General features: G+C 36.4%; 1 protein-coding gene across 2 annotated transcripts in view; it reads right to left on the reverse strand.

The window, feature by feature from the left end:
- The window catches only part of PELI1 (pellino E3 ubiquitin protein ligase 1), a 55,564-nt gene that overhangs the window by 39,278 nt on the left and 569 nt on the right, over nucleotides 1-15,717 (reverse strand). Inside the window, exon 1 of one of the 2 annotated variants that reach the window (XM_029937471.1) lies at nucleotides 15,161-15,235. The exons of the other annotated variant lie outside the window; for it this stretch is intronic. The gene's annotated coding sequence lies outside the window, so the exon portion shown is untranslated. Of the gene's footprint in view, nucleotides 1-15,160; nucleotides 15,236-15,717 lie in introns of those variants that run through there. 2 annotated transcript variants of the gene reach the window in all.

Genomic DNA, 15,717 nt, shown 5'->3' on the forward strand with positions numbered 1-15,717 from the left:
TACATGTAGAATCTAATATAAAGACCTCAAAATACTAAAATCAAAGTTCTTATTCAAAAAGCATTGATAAAATTAAAAAGAAAACTTTTCCTTGGGCAATTTAAATGTCTTTAAAAAACAGGCAAACAGCTACATAATCATGAAATTATAAATGTCATAATTATGAAATATCTTTTAAAAATAGGCAAATAACTACATATTTATTAAATTATTTAAAAAGGTAATAATTATAATAAAAATTATTGATTTTAAGTATACTATGTGAATATGACATGCTTTTGAGCTCCCAAGTCATTCTGAAAATATTTAGCAGAAGATTTAACAGAGTAAGTATTCACAACAACTAAAGACACTGAAGAGTAATATAAAATTAGTACTTCTACTTCCTAGGGATTTGTGACTTAACTGCTAACACGAGAAAAATAAACAATGTATTTGGAATAAGATGGAATTAAAATGTATATCCTTGTACTTCTCATATCATTAGTAAAATGAGCTTGTACCTGCATATTTTAGATCTTTTACATTTTAAACACCAGGTGTGAGTGCTAGAATGAATTACAATACTCTCATGATCACAATGAGACCATTAATATGAAGTCTTGTGTACAAGAGGATAAGATAAGATTATTATTAGCTGAGATGAAGTAAAACAGTGGTTAATGGGTTCTGGAGTCAGACTGTCTATGCTGACTCCTGGCATTGTCATTTAATAGCTATAAGTCTTGAACCAACTAAGGCTAAACTTCCTCACCTGTAAACCTAAGATAGTAAGTAATAACATTAAGATGTACACACTGCTTATTGTAATAGGTGCCAGGTATTTTTGAAAGAGCTTTACATATTTATTCTTTCTTTCTTTTTTTTTTTTTTTTTTGAGAGAGAGCGAGAGAGCGTGAGCAGGGGTCAGTCAGAGAGAGAGCAGACTCCAGGCTCTGAGCTAGCTGTCAGCTCAGAGCCAATGAGGGGTTTGAACTCACAAACCATGAGATCATGACATGAGCCGAAGTCGGACACTTAATCAACTGAGCCACCCAGGCGCCCCTACATATTTATTCTTTAACTTATAATAATGTTCTTGAGAGATAATATCACCTGTTTTATAGATGAGGAAACTGAGGCTCATATCAGTAAGTTACCAGAAGTCATACAGCTCATAAGTCTAAAATGGGAACTTGAGAAATCTTGGTTGTTGATACTTATAAGTAAACATTATAGACTATTACTTTTCAACAATATACTATTACCTAACTCAAAGGGTTGTTTTGAAAATTAAACCAAGTGTCTAGCACTTAGTAACAGCTCAATAAAGATTTATTGTTATAGTTTTTTGACAGTTAATTTCTATTTACTTGAATATTTATACTGTCAATTTTTTTAAAATAATTACTCTGATGTAGAAACTATCTTCTGTGAAAGAGAACTGGTGGGGAGAGGGACAACAGTGGAAATGAATTTCTATGAAGGGTAGTAAATAACTCTCCAAAAACTTTTGTAGCCAGGTACTCTTGAGGCTCCTGTAAGTTTGACTTTGAGCAAGGGAATCTGAAGTTTTGAGACATCCACGGAGAGTAAGAAGCAATTATATATACAGGTCTGAAGCTTGGGCTGGAAATATAAATCTGGAAATCTTCAAAATACAGATGAAATTACCTAGGAAATGTATACAGAGTATGAGCAGAAAGTCTAAGAGGAAGCACTGAAGAGTTCAAAAATTCAGGAATCTGAAAGAACAGCAGCAGCTCCAAAGCAATTTTAAAAAGCAACAGCATCAAGGTGCTGGTGTATGGTATATGACGTCCTGGAAGTGAAGAAGAATGCTTCGAAAAGTTGGAAATAGTCAACAATCTCAAGTGTTGATGAGGGATCAAGTAACTAAATACCAAAGAAAGTATCACTAAATTGAGCAATCTGGAGATAGTAAGTGATCTCCACAGCTATTTAAAAGAGTTAACAGGATTTTATTAAATGCACTTGTGTATCTTTTATCAGACCTGTAAACAAATATTTGAAATATGTTGATCATTATACTGAGTCTCCCATCTTCCTACCTCCAGCTCCCATAATGTCCACCCAAGGAAGGCTGTACTGATGAAATATTCCACAATGAAACTATAGTCTACTAGAATTTTTCTGATTGTATTTTAGGCACAATAATGAGCACCAGGTAAACAAAGAAAACCAAAATTCAGTTCTTGTCCTTAAGAAATGATGTAAAACAATGTTAACATCCATGTAATATGGTAAAGGTAGTCTTAGGGCCCCATGGAAACAAAGAATACTCACCTAGTTCAGGGGGTAGGATTAGACTGCTTTGTGTAAGAACAATATCCACTCATTCATTTTCTGAGCAGTTCCTATGCACTAGATCCCGGGAACACAAAAATAATAAGCCTAGAGCTTGGATCCACATAGCTCATGGTTAATGAAATGTGTCCAGGTATGTCAAAAGAAAAATTCTAATCCAATGTGATCAATGCTATAACAGGCGTATTAACCTAGTGTTAACCAAATGGCAGTAATAAGTAAAAAGGCCAGAGACCCTAACCTAAACATGGAAAAGTTGGAGAAAATTCTATAGAAGAGTAATATTTGAGATAGGCTTAGAAGGACAAAAAGGTCTCAGCCAGAGAGGTTTATTCCAGGCAATAACATATGTAAAGGTTCAAAACTGTTTTGAGAACAATGAGAAATTCATTATGGCTTATGCACAGTAATAAAGGGAAGTGAGGGAGAAGATAGAGGTAGATTAGGGTCAACTATTTAAGGACTTTCTAAGCCAGATAGAATTTGGAGTAGATTTTTAGGAAATGGAGAACCAGAATAGACTGATGTAAGTATATTTGTTTTTTTCTGAACTCCAAACTTGATAACCTAGACTCATGCCCCTACTTTCACTTATCCTATCCCTAATTTATTTCAGAAACATGGTACCACTATAAACGCAATAACTGCTCATACCAGAAACTGAAAGTCCTTAAGAACTCCTTCTCCCTCATCTTCCATATACTGTCTATTACCATGTCCTATCATTTCACTTTTAAAACCTACTCAAGGTCTTTGCAAATGCTGTACTCTCAGCCTGGAACAAAACTGTCCTGCTCTTTGCCTAGCTGGCTCTTAACATTCTTGAGATAGCAGCTTCAATGTTAATTCCTTAGAAAGCATTCTGACCACCCAATATACAAAATAACCCCCTTCTATCATTCTCTCTTAGCACCCTGTTCTGTATTTACCTATATATTTTCTTGTTTTTAATATCTATTGCCCTTCCTAGTCTGTGATTTTCATCAGGAGCTGATTCATTCTGTTCTCTCACCATATACTCAATGTCTGCACAGTGCCTTTTACATGGTAAGCATTTAAGAAACACTGGTTGTGGAGAAAAATTTTTTTTTTAGGAAAATAACTTTGAAAGCACTATGGAGGATGTGAAAAACATGAGGAGCCTAGAATCAACAAGATCAGATAAAAAGAGCCCAGGTGAAAGAGGATAAAGAACCCAGGGAAAGGGGAATGTGGAAAAGCAGTACTTGAGAAACCAGGCGGAAACTCATCAGTTCCTGGTTTGGGCATGTAAAGATGAAACATTACGTTCCATCAGGACTGAAGGAGGCAGAATAGATACAGAAACAATAATAAAAGATCTTTTTTAACAATAGTAAGTTTGAAGAATTTGAATTCATATGTCTAGCAGGCAGTTGAAAATTTAAATGTGGCACACAGCAGGGAGGTCCTGGGTTGGGGACAAATCTTCTCTTCTCTTTTTTCACCTCTACAAATCAAGATCCTAGTTAAGAATAAAAACAGCTTCCAAATTTTTGATCACCTACATCATGCTTGACACTGTGCTGAGGGCTTTATGTATTATTTCTCTTCCTTTCAACAACTCTGTAAGAAGGCATTTAAAGCTTTGAGAGGTTAAGTAAACTAAGTCAACTGCCCAAGGCAGCAAAACTGCTAATCAGTGATAGAAGGATTTAAATCCAGTTTTCTTTAAATCAAACCCACTTTTTAATATACTACCGTACCTCTAACTTGAATGACCACCTATGAAGTTGGTTCTGGGAAGGGAGAAAAAGCAAACCTGAAGGAGCTATCAAACTAAGAAAATAGGGAATGAGCCTAGACAAATGAGGCTTCAAAAACAAGTTTAATGACATTTCATGTGAAAGAGTCAGAGAAAATGAAGTGGAGTTAAGATGTGAAGACCTGGGCAGAAGAACCTCAAACCATCATTAACACGTTTATAAAACATGTTCCACAGTACACAGCAAGAACACATTTGGGAGCCTGTTAAAAACAGAGAATTTCAAAGCCTCATCCAGACTTAGAGAATCAGAATACACATCTCAATATGACCCCCAGGTAATCTGCATAATACATTAACGTTTGAGAAGCAGGGGTCTGATACTATTACACAGACAAGACACTAACCAGGTTAAACAAGTTTGCAGAGTTAGAATGCTTGCCTCTCAGTCTAGTATTCATTCTGCTTCATATGTGCCCTTCAAACACACACATCACTTGGAACCTCACTAACCTGAAGCTCTACCATAGAAACATTTAGGAACTGAAAGGAGTTTAAATCAAGTCATCACTAACCACTTTGAATGTTTCCACTCCACTAGGAATTTTAAGTGTTCCCATGAATTTTCTCCAGTATTTGTGTTTAACATCATGATATGTCTTAGCCAGTGGGCTGTTCGAACAGGATACCACAGACTGACTGGATGGCTTATAAACAACAGAGATTTATTCCTCACAGTCCTGGAGAGTGGGGAAATCCCAGATCAACACTGGCAGATTCAGTGTCAAGTGAGGGCCTCCTTCCTAGATGATCATCTTTTCACTGTGTCCTCACACTGACAGAGTGAGGGGTCTCTCAGGAGTCTTATGGTCACGAATGTCATTCATGAGGGCTCTGTCTTCATGACGTAACCTCTTCCCCCAAAGGTCCTACCTCCAAATACCATCATATTAGGGATTAGGTTTCAACACATGAATTTGGGGGGTAGGGGTGGGACGCAAACACTCAGTCTATGGAATTACACAAAACATAAACATGCCATCTCTGACTACACAGAATAAGTTTCAATTCTGAATGTTCAATGTAAAAAAACAGTAAAGGCTCAGAAAGGAGAGAGAGATTGTCTATTGGCAAGTCATTTAAACTCATGGAATCATGGAGATGGGAGGGGACTTTATAAGGTTGAGGTGACAAACTTCATCAAGAATGCCAACTATATAGCTGCTGACAGTGCAGTACCAAGAAGGGAGGATGAAGCTGGGATGGGGTCAGCTATTAGCTATACCTGTCATGGGTTGGTTCCAAAGAGGGCAATCACAGAGTTGCTGACCTTGCAAAGATGAGGAAACTAAGGTCCAGAGAGGTTAAATGAAATCTATGCGGTGCATACTAAATAAATGGACCAGAACGCTAAGTCTCTTAACTTCTGGTATACTGGTTTTTATCCTGAATCCTCCTGGTGTTCCTCTCTGATACATTTATTCAATATAAAATCCTTTATATGTAATAGCAAAAATCAAACCAATTAAAAACTGAGAATAATAAACAAGTCCTCTTAATTTACAAGTCCTGTAACAAAACTTACATGTAAATACAAAGCTTTAAATGAAGTCCACAATCTCTAGGTTGCCATCACTGTGATCAATGAATGATCTATGACTCAGATGGTTTTCTGACAATTTTACTTTATGGTAAGTTTTTCCATGTGACAATTTTTCTTTAGAGGTTAGCCATGATGACTCAGGGCACCTAGATGCTATGAAGGAGCTTTCAATTTAAGAAGTAGGAGGAGAATGAGGGGGCATATTGAATCATTAACAGCCTACTCAGTTCTGAAATCTAGCAAATGCTTCTTGGAAGCCATTTTAAAGAGCTTCAGGAGGCAAATTCTGCCTGAAGACCTTAAAGACTGGTCTTTAAGAGCATATTAATTGGCATACAATTTCTAAAAGAGACATAACCAAGAAGTTTTAGCAGAATGTGATTTTCTTTTTGTTTCCTAAGTATCAGTGATGAATTATAAAAAAAAAAGGTCTGGTGCCACTGAAATAAAAGATATGCTCTTGGATGATGAGTGTAAAAGACTAACTCAAAATTCATTGCTCTTTGGTGAACTGACAGGACTTAGTTCAGAGGCTGAATCATCCCATTTTAGATGAAAATTACAGTAAAGCAGTTAAGTAAATCTAAAAAGCTTTCAGATACACGAAGTTTGTCTATGTGACTGTGGTTTCTAATCAGAAGCAACAACTACTTTATAAAAGAAACACACATCCACACGTTTTCTCATGAATGATAAACTTAACTAGTTTTGTAATTTGGATGTTTTGGTCTTTTGGTAAATTTAAAGAATAGTGGTGAGAAACAATTCAAAGAAAAATCCATTATGGTAACTGTAATCTAAAATTAAAGAAAATCAGCTTTTAGTGCTTCCAGTACATGTAGCTCATTAAATTTGGTAGAACTCAGAGGAACATGAGGTAAATTTGGTAGAACCCAGAGGAACATGGATATTATCTGCCAAGAACCAGGAATCCAACACTAAGGTTTTGAGGAACCAGCAAAGCACCTCCAATTGTTTTCACTTATTGTTAAAAAATAAAATTACAGTGGTGCCTTCTAAAGATTATGTCAACTGGTACGTTGAAACTACAAAGAGTACTTAACAAATCGCAAAATCAGGACCAATCACCTTATAATTTATTCCATGAAAGGACATAGAAGTTATAAACTTCTTTACCACATTATTGATCTATCTTTTCCTCTTAACAGTTAATCAAAAAGCACCTTAACAGATGTCCAGACAGTTCTCCAAGGCCATTTATGATTAACTATTATTACAGTGATGATGAAATCCCTGGTTGATGTTTTTGGAAAAGCCAACATATATCAAGAGCTGAAAATAGTGCTAGAAATTCCACTAGGCTATTAATTCTATCAAATTTTGCTAGTTTTAGTATAGGTTCTGGATGGATGCAGAATTAACTCATGAGATTCTCAAATCAATGACTTTACTACTGCTTCCTATATTATTCAGTCCAAAAAGCACTATATCCTCTGTGTCACACAGTTATCTTTTAGTGCCTCCCTGATGGGATATACCATCTCTCCACTGTGTCTGTCTGTCTGTCTGTCTGTCTGTCTGTCTCTCTCTCTCTCACACACACACACACACACACACACACACACACAGGGAGAAAGAAAAGTTTAAAGGAAGCTAAATAGGTAAAACCGACAAAGAGGCTGAGTGTCATATTTGCAATGAGTGTTTTATTTGTTACTTCTTTAAGACCCTGAATTCATTCCAGGCCCACTTTATAATTATAAAAAATGGCAGATGTGTAGAAAACATGGTAAAAAAGCAATGGGCACTAAAGCAAGCAAAGGAAGATAAACAGAGCCAGTGACAAGGTGAGGAAGAAAAGAAAGTAAGAAAAAAAAATAAGAAAAAAAAGAAAAGAAAGTAAGAGATGAAGTGAGAGAGGCAGAGATGTGGAATATACTTATCTTGAAAGCACAAGTTGAAAACAGCCTGGAAGCTGTGGCTGCAAAAACCTATAGAGCTTAATAGACTGAATTTTCAGATAATCCTTCCTTACTGTTAATTACCATCATCACCACTATTAGTATTATTATCAATTCATCCTTATTATTATTTCCCCCAAATAAGTACAGGCTTTATCATGGTCACAAAGTTTAAGTCACCATGAAATTTAAGACGTACCTTTTACAAAGCAACGTTTTTTTCTTGAAATGGAAGTTGTATTATTATTACCATTCTCTACTTTACTTTACTTTACACATTTGATCTATTAAGTAGATACAAGTTATAAGAGTTATCCATGGTTACATTTACTATTTTGTGAGAGACAATTTTTTTCTTTCCTTCTTTCCCATCCTCTCCCCGCTTTCTCTTCCTCATCCATCATAAGTCACTTATTTATTTCATAAAAATGGAAATGAAAAACAGATTCATAATCCTACCACCAAATCAAGAGACTGAAAGCTATTTCTAAAATGAGCCACACATAAGCATGGTCCCATCATAGAATTTCAAAGTCCTTCATGAAAAACTATTATCATTTTTATTGTAGTTTACAGATAAATCAAAGATAGCTTGGAAATACCTTCAGAATTAACGGAAAACTCAGGAATTAAACATGGGCTCTGTGCTTGTGCTAATATGCTAGTGTTTAAAACATATTAAATAGGGATCCCTGGGTAGCCCATTTAAGTGAATGAATTTTGATTTCAGCTCAGAGCATGATCTCACCATTCATGAGATCAAGCCCCATGGTGCTGGGCTCTATGCTGATAGTGTGGAGCCTGCTTGGGGTACTCTCTCTCCCTCTCTTTCTCTCTGCCCCTGCCCCACTCATACTTGCTCTCTCTCAAAATAAATAAATAAACTAATACATTAAATAATCCAGCCTAGCATCTCAATCCTGATAGTACATACAGTATATGAAGAACGGTCTTGGCTATCTATCTATATGCACACATACACAAATATACCAGACCAAAACTCTGAGTAAATTACAGAATTTTCTGAAAAATGTTTAAAACAGGGAGTTTTGTTAAAGTATTCCTTATACTGTTATATACTTATATTCATAGTGGTCACCTTATGCAAATTATTTTATTAAAAGATTTTTTTTTTAAAGTAATCTCTATACCCAACCTGGGACTCAAACTCAGCCTCGAGATCGAGTTGGATCCTCCATTGACTGAGCTAGTTAGGCACCCCTGCAGTTTACTATATATTAAAAGTCCTCAAATTCTACTTAATCCCATTAAATACTACATTTTACTGGTTAAAAATACAGAAGAAAATATTGTACCCTCCTATTAGGCATCATTAACTAGAAAAAAATGATTTTCTTGATTCAATATTATGAACAAAGTAAAAAATCATTGAAATAAGTTTAGGTTTCTCAGGCTGGAAAAGTTATTCCTACAAAAAATGAAAATCATTGATTTTAAATCACTTTTTGGAAAATCATTCAAAACTAGTAATCTCTACATATATACTGTTCTAGGAGTATAAGATTGTTAAAATCCATATTTATGGGGGGTTTTTTTGAGGGGGTCTTTCAAACATTTGAAGAATGAGATAAATTTTTCTATAATAATAAAGATTTAAATATAGTTCTTTATGGGAAATCATCATGTTCTGGAAGCAGCTATTAACCTGAGAAATGAAGCATGAATATAAGACTTGAGAGCCAGATTAGTCTCCAATACTAAATGTGTGCTAGTCTTTCAAGTCCCCTAGTGTATGCCATAGCAACAAGAAAAGTTACACAACTTCATCACATTATAAAATGCCATCTCTGCAGTCTTGAATGCATGGACAGAAACTTATCTGCAATGACTGTTTTGAGTACTTAATTATTAAGATGTGTGTACAGTCTTGTGTGTATATGTGTATGTGTTTCAATGCATCAGACAAAATGTAAATATCTAAATAAGTGTAACAGTCTCTTCCATATCACTTTCAGAGTATAACATTATTCCAAATGATGCTATCCAATTGTCCACAATATTATTAAAACTCCTTTACAGTCTATGGGTAGATCTCATTTTTAAGAAATCATAATTGCCTTCTTAGAGAGGATCTGATTTTTAGAAATAGCCTGAAGTTATTTCTTATTTTCTTTCTGTCCAAAATCCTGAGTCATACTTGATAAATGAAGTATCATGTCCCTATACCTTTTTTCCTAAAAACAAGGGGCAAATATATAGTACTGAGCTATTTTCATGTGCAGCTCTTAAACGGCTTAAAAGGCAATTACAAAAAAAGTTCCAAAAATGTTTTGAGTAATGATAGTATCATTGAAGTAACTGTATAGATAGTTCCCAAGGTGACTAAAGTAGACATATTTTAGGTAAGTGTATAAATGTCCTTACTTTATTATTATTTTTAAAGTTTTTAAACATTTATTTATTTTTGAAAGACTCGAGAGAGACAGATCATGAGCAGGGGAGGGGCAGAGGGAGGACACACAGAATCCGAAGCAGGCTCCAGGCTCTGAGCTGTCAGCACAGAGCCCGACACAGGGCTCCAGCCCACAAACTCTACAATTATGACCTGAGCCGAAGTCAGATGCTCAACCCACTGAGGCACCCAGGCGCCCCTAAATGTCCTTACTTTAAAGCAAGGATGGGCAATTAATCAAACCCCACACAACCTGGTCTCCTAGCCCCTCCCTTTACCTTTCTGACACCATCTCCTGCTACTTTCTCACTCTGACCCAGCCATACTGGTCTTCTTGTAGTTTCTTGCATTCTAGTCAAGATCCTCTACCTCAGGGCCAAGGTACATGCCGTTCTCTCTGCCTCTGCCCTGCTCCAGGATTATCTGCAAGGCTTACTCCCTCTCCTCCCTCAGGTCTTTCTCAATGAAGTCTGTTCTGCCTCCTCCTTCTATCCCAGAGTCACATCCCACCTGTTCCCTTTCCCCCTTCACTCCTTTATTTTCTCCTGTGTGTGTGTGTGTGTGTGTGTGTGTATAAAACTGTTTGTTACAGAAATTTTCAAACATACACAAAAGTAGAGAGAAAACGAGAAGTCTCAGGTATCCATCATCTACCTTTAACAACTTTCAATATATGGCCAATCTTGTTTCATCTATGCTCCTCTCTCCTCTAAATTATTTGAGCAAAAACCCACACATGATATTTTAATTAATAAATACACTAGGTCTCTAAAAGTTAAGGACGCTTGTTTGAAACTCATAATACATTATCACACCTACAAAAATTAACAATTCCTTTTAATCTATTATCCAATGTCCAAATTTCCCCAATGTTTCATAAATATCATTTTACAGTCTGCTCAAAGCAGGATCTAAGGTCCATATAATGCATTTAGAGATATGTCTCTGAAGTCTCTTTTAATCTTAGAGCTTTCTCTCTCTTTCATATTTCTTATTTATTTCTTGAGGAAATGAGGTCATGTATCCTTAAAACATGAAATATTTTATTTATTGTATTGCCTGCGTCTTGTTATTAGAAATGTAAACACCATAAGGCAGAGCTTTTAATTTTAATTTGCGTGAATGATATCAGCATCTAGACCAGTGCCTGACACATAAAAGACATGCAATAAATACTTACTGAATATTTGGCATTCATGCCCAGAGTCCACTGTCCGTCCAACAGCAGAATCACAGCAGTCTTTCCTGTGGAGTCTGAACTGGGACTCCCAGCTTTCTAAATACAGTCTAGGGGGCCACTACCAAGCAGTCAGGTTTGGTACCCAAGGTGAAACCTATTTGCTCTCCCTGCTTTATCTCCCCTTTTCTAAATACGTGTACTTCCATCTCCAAAAACAGAGTCAATGGCCCTTGTAAGTTGAAATTTAGCTGAAGTTTAGCATAATAAAGGACTGTATTTCTTGTCAAGTATGTGTAAACATTTGTTAGCTTATTTTAGACAATTTAGGGGAGAAAGTAAATTAAAGCCAAAAAATGATAGAAAAAGAAACTGCAGAAGATGGTGGGAAACTAGGGGTACTACATATTTTTAGAATTAGAACATCCCAAGAGGTTCAGTAATAAATTCTTTGAAAAGTAAGTAGATTACATGTGTATTGAATTTAGAACTTTTTTTAACCTACATGAATGGTCAAGATTAACTGGGGAATAACAGATGTCAGAATTTCCCCCTTTATAGGCAACAACAACACACTCTATTTTTCTGTAAATGGTATTTTGAGGTGTATAAAAGTCTTACAGGGGTAATGCAAGGAGTACTATGTAGAATTCTATTTCTCTGAAATAGTTTATTGTGGCAAAAAAAATTCTAAAACATTGTGTATACATTCTGAAAAATTAATGTCTTCTTAGACTTATTTACAAGTCATTTCTTTTAATTATCTAACAAATCTCTTTTCCTCAACTTTATTTCAGTTATGCTAACTGAAAGGCTCCAATCAGATGTTCATGTTTTGATAATTTATTTCTATTTAAAAAAAAAAAACCAAAACAAAACAGAAATTCCCCAATGTTCACTCAAGAAAAAAATTTTTTTCAATGTTTATTTTTTGAGACACAGAGACAGAGCATGTGCAGGGGAGGGGCAGAGAGAGAGGGAGACACAGAATCTGAAGCAGGCTCCAGGCTCTGAGCTGTCAGCACAGAGCCCAACACGGGGTTTATTCAAACTCAGAAACCAGGAGATCATGACCTGACGCAAAGTTGGATGCTTAACTGACTGAGCCACTCCTCATTCAAGAAATCTTGTACTTTGTCTTTATTACTGGCAAATTAACTGAGCAATAACAAAAATACGTAGGACCTACTAAGTGTAAATAGACAATTATTTTCAACTTTTGGATGGAAAAAGAAGTGGTCTTGCAAGATAATGTAAGAAAAAGCTAGTGGCATAACTTAAAATTATACCTAGTTCTTCAGTTACCAATATTTCTTGTTTTGAGATTTCCACACATTAGTGTGGGGAAAATCTTCTCTGGCAGAGGTTAAACTTAAAGAAAAACAATAACCGCCCCTCCCCCACTACCACATGTGTAAAAAAAATCTCCAACAAGCCAAATCCCTTGAAAGAATGATTTCTATTTACTTTTCCTGTATAATATATTTAGAGGAAATCTGGAAAAGATGGCTTGAAATCTATAAATAGAAAGTGCTAAGTGGAATTCACTGTTTATAGACTTTAGCTACAATTTTGTCCCTTATATAATGACAGGAATCTTTTACATTGTACTTTTAAAAAACATCTTCATCATGTTTCTTTCTTTCTGTTGATTTCCTTCTTCCTTCTTTCAAATGACTTTTAAATTTGTTTTAGTCTCTTCAATTAAAAGACATAAATGTAACTTTTGGAATAACATGATTTTTGCAAAGAAAGTCCTGGAACCATCTTAATGCCATCATATACCTGTCATTTTGAAATTTTAATATATACTGTACAGTTAAAATATATAAAATAAAGTAACCCGTAAAAGCTTTTCTGATTTCATCAATACTAGGATAGATCTATATTGATGTGCTATGGTGAGATCTATGTGTGTGAGAATACTAGAAAGTGAGTTTTCGGGGCACCTGGGTGGCTCAGTTGGTTAAGCATCTAACTCTTGATTTTGGCTCAGGTCATGATTTCTTGGTTGATGGGTTTGAGCCCAGCTTCAGGCTCTGTGCTGGGGCGCGAAGCCTCCTTGGGATTCTCTCTCTGCCTCTCCCCTACATGTGCTCTCTTTCTCTTTCTCTCTCAAAAATAAATAAACATTAAAAAAAAAAAAAGACAGCTTTCAATTCTAAGTCTGGGCTTAAAATCAACTCCAGAAGTTTCTGTCTGCAACCAGTTGTTCACAAAGCAGGATTAGCATAGAAAGTCCTCTTCATCTGACCCACTGGACAATTCCAATATGCATAATCTGAATGACAAGACTCTGAGCATACAAGTGACATTCTGACAACCTGAAAAGAAGCTTCCCCTTGAAACATGTGTTTAGTATTCAGCAGTATCAGACTCAGTCCCCTGCCCTGTACTTTTCTTCCATTTCATTAAGGGGTCCCAAAGATCTCAGGAAACCTACAGTGCCAGCCTTTGCCAGTCAACGTAACTTTTGCCTCTGGACTCCACTGATTGAGCAAAGATGTCTGTGGTAGTAGCTTCCTTAAAATATAAACGCCTCTGGTAAGTTTGGCTGAAAAAGCTACAGAAAAAGTTCAACATAACTAACTGCAAGGTCACTGAAATGACCATTTTAAAAAGAGCAGATTTTCCCCCACACCCCCAAATCTGTCACTAAGGCACAATTTTTAGGTCTTTTTTTTAAGTCAATAAATACCACTATTATTTCATTACAGCACCTCTAAAACATTAATGAAAACCTAAGTGACCGTTTTCTCTTTAAAAAGTGTAAACTTATTAGATGAGGCATTAAAAACACTTCACTACATGCAACTTCCCGTACATTTAACTGTTCTGTTTCCAATCATTTGTTTTAAACTCTAGATCTCTTTAAACATCATACAGGATGGGGATAGCTTAGAGGATTTGAGAGACAAATCAAAGTAACAAATGTCTAACTTTCCTTTTCTGATGGAACCACCAGAATCTAAAATCTGGGTCAACTATACCACAAAAAATTAAATTCAACAGTAATTAGAATAAGTAAAAACTATTCACTACAGTTCTGATCATTATTCATGTCAGGAAATAACTAGCAGAAACGATGCTTGATTTACATTTTAGGTACCATCCAGTTTGGTTCAACTACCAAAATAAACTTGTCCTCAGAGTTAAGCATTTTCCTCCAGAAGAGGCTGTGGTGTGAAAAAGCAAAACAAAAGGAATTCATATGAGCTATTTGCACAATAAAGAGAATGTTTTGAGAGATGTAAATCTGGTCACTTTGAGAAAACATTTCCTGTTTTAAAGAAAACATAAGCTGAAACAGAAGAACTGAAGAAACTGAACTTTCTCCACAATTCAAAAATTTAAATTCACACTACAATGCAAATTAAAAAAAAAACAACAAACCTTACATCTCTCCTCAGATAATATATATTCAAAGTAGAAAAAGACAAAGACAAAGCCATTTCTGAAACAAAAGATCAGCTGCTATGAAAACAAAATAACATTTTTGCAAGGAGGAAAAGTACACAGCCTTTGAACCAAAGCAAACAGATGACCTTTTCACACACTGAAAGCTTCAGTCCTTTGCACACTGAGCACCTTATGAATAAAATGCTCACTCAATTATTTGTTAACATACTGTTCGACGACTAAACGATGGGAAGGTTGATGCTGTTAAAACCAAGACACATTTCCTCGAGTGTAGTGATTAAAATCTGTCAAATTTACATACCCCCCCCCCACAACTCTGTCCTCTCGCCCCCCATCACTGCCCTCCTGCCTCATAAGAGACCTGCATGTACAAAAATAAAAGTAGATGATGAGGTGGGTTTATGATTTACAGTATTTTCCACACTCGAAGCATTTTTCAAGAGTTCTTTGAGGTTTTAAGATTCAAACACTATGCAAGAAGAATTATTGTTTGAGCTACCTAGCAATTACCCAGGCTTCTTTTAGACTTTGTTAACCTTTAACTAAAATGAGCATCTTTAACTTTTCCACGGGGCATTGGAGACCGAGTTCTTACTCATAAATGCTTTCAGGTCCTCAGACACCAGGCGCGGGGGACGATGAAGAGTATCCATCAATTAGAGAGATCTTCCGTACCTCAGTTTACCCACTTAGGAATACGGGCGTATTAACTTGCTCCGTAGGGACCCCGAAGGTGTAATTAATTAGTGTTTTTAAACGCTCTGAGATCCAGAGATGAAAGGAAATTCGAGAGACACGCAGAGAAGATGACAATAATCACAACAATAAAAAGAATGACTAACTTGGAAGTCTGCGTTATGTAAGGAAGGAGAAAGAAGTTAGCAGATTCGCACAAACAAAAGAGAAGCCCACCTCCCCCTTTGTTTCTCTTTCATTTCCCTCTTCCTCCCCGCCCCCGCGGAGCTCCCCTCCCGCAGCAGGCGGCCCTGCGCGGGGCGCGGGGCTAGGACTTGGCCGCGGCGCGCAGGGCTCCGGGGTGGAGGGGGAGGGCGCGCCGAGCCGGCTCCTGACAAAGGCGCTTCCTCCTGCGAGGGCGCGGGATGCGGGAGCCGCAAACTCCGTTCCCGGCCGCCTCGAGCGCGGGGGCGCGCA

The sequence above is a fragment of the Suricata suricatta genome, chromosome 4, assembly GCF_006229205.1.
Source record: "Suricata suricatta isolate VVHF042 chromosome 4, meerkat_22Aug2017_6uvM2_HiC, whole genome shotgun sequence".
In the NCBI taxonomy this organism is placed as follows: Eukaryota; Metazoa; Chordata; class Mammalia; order Carnivora; family Herpestidae; genus Suricata; species Suricata suricatta.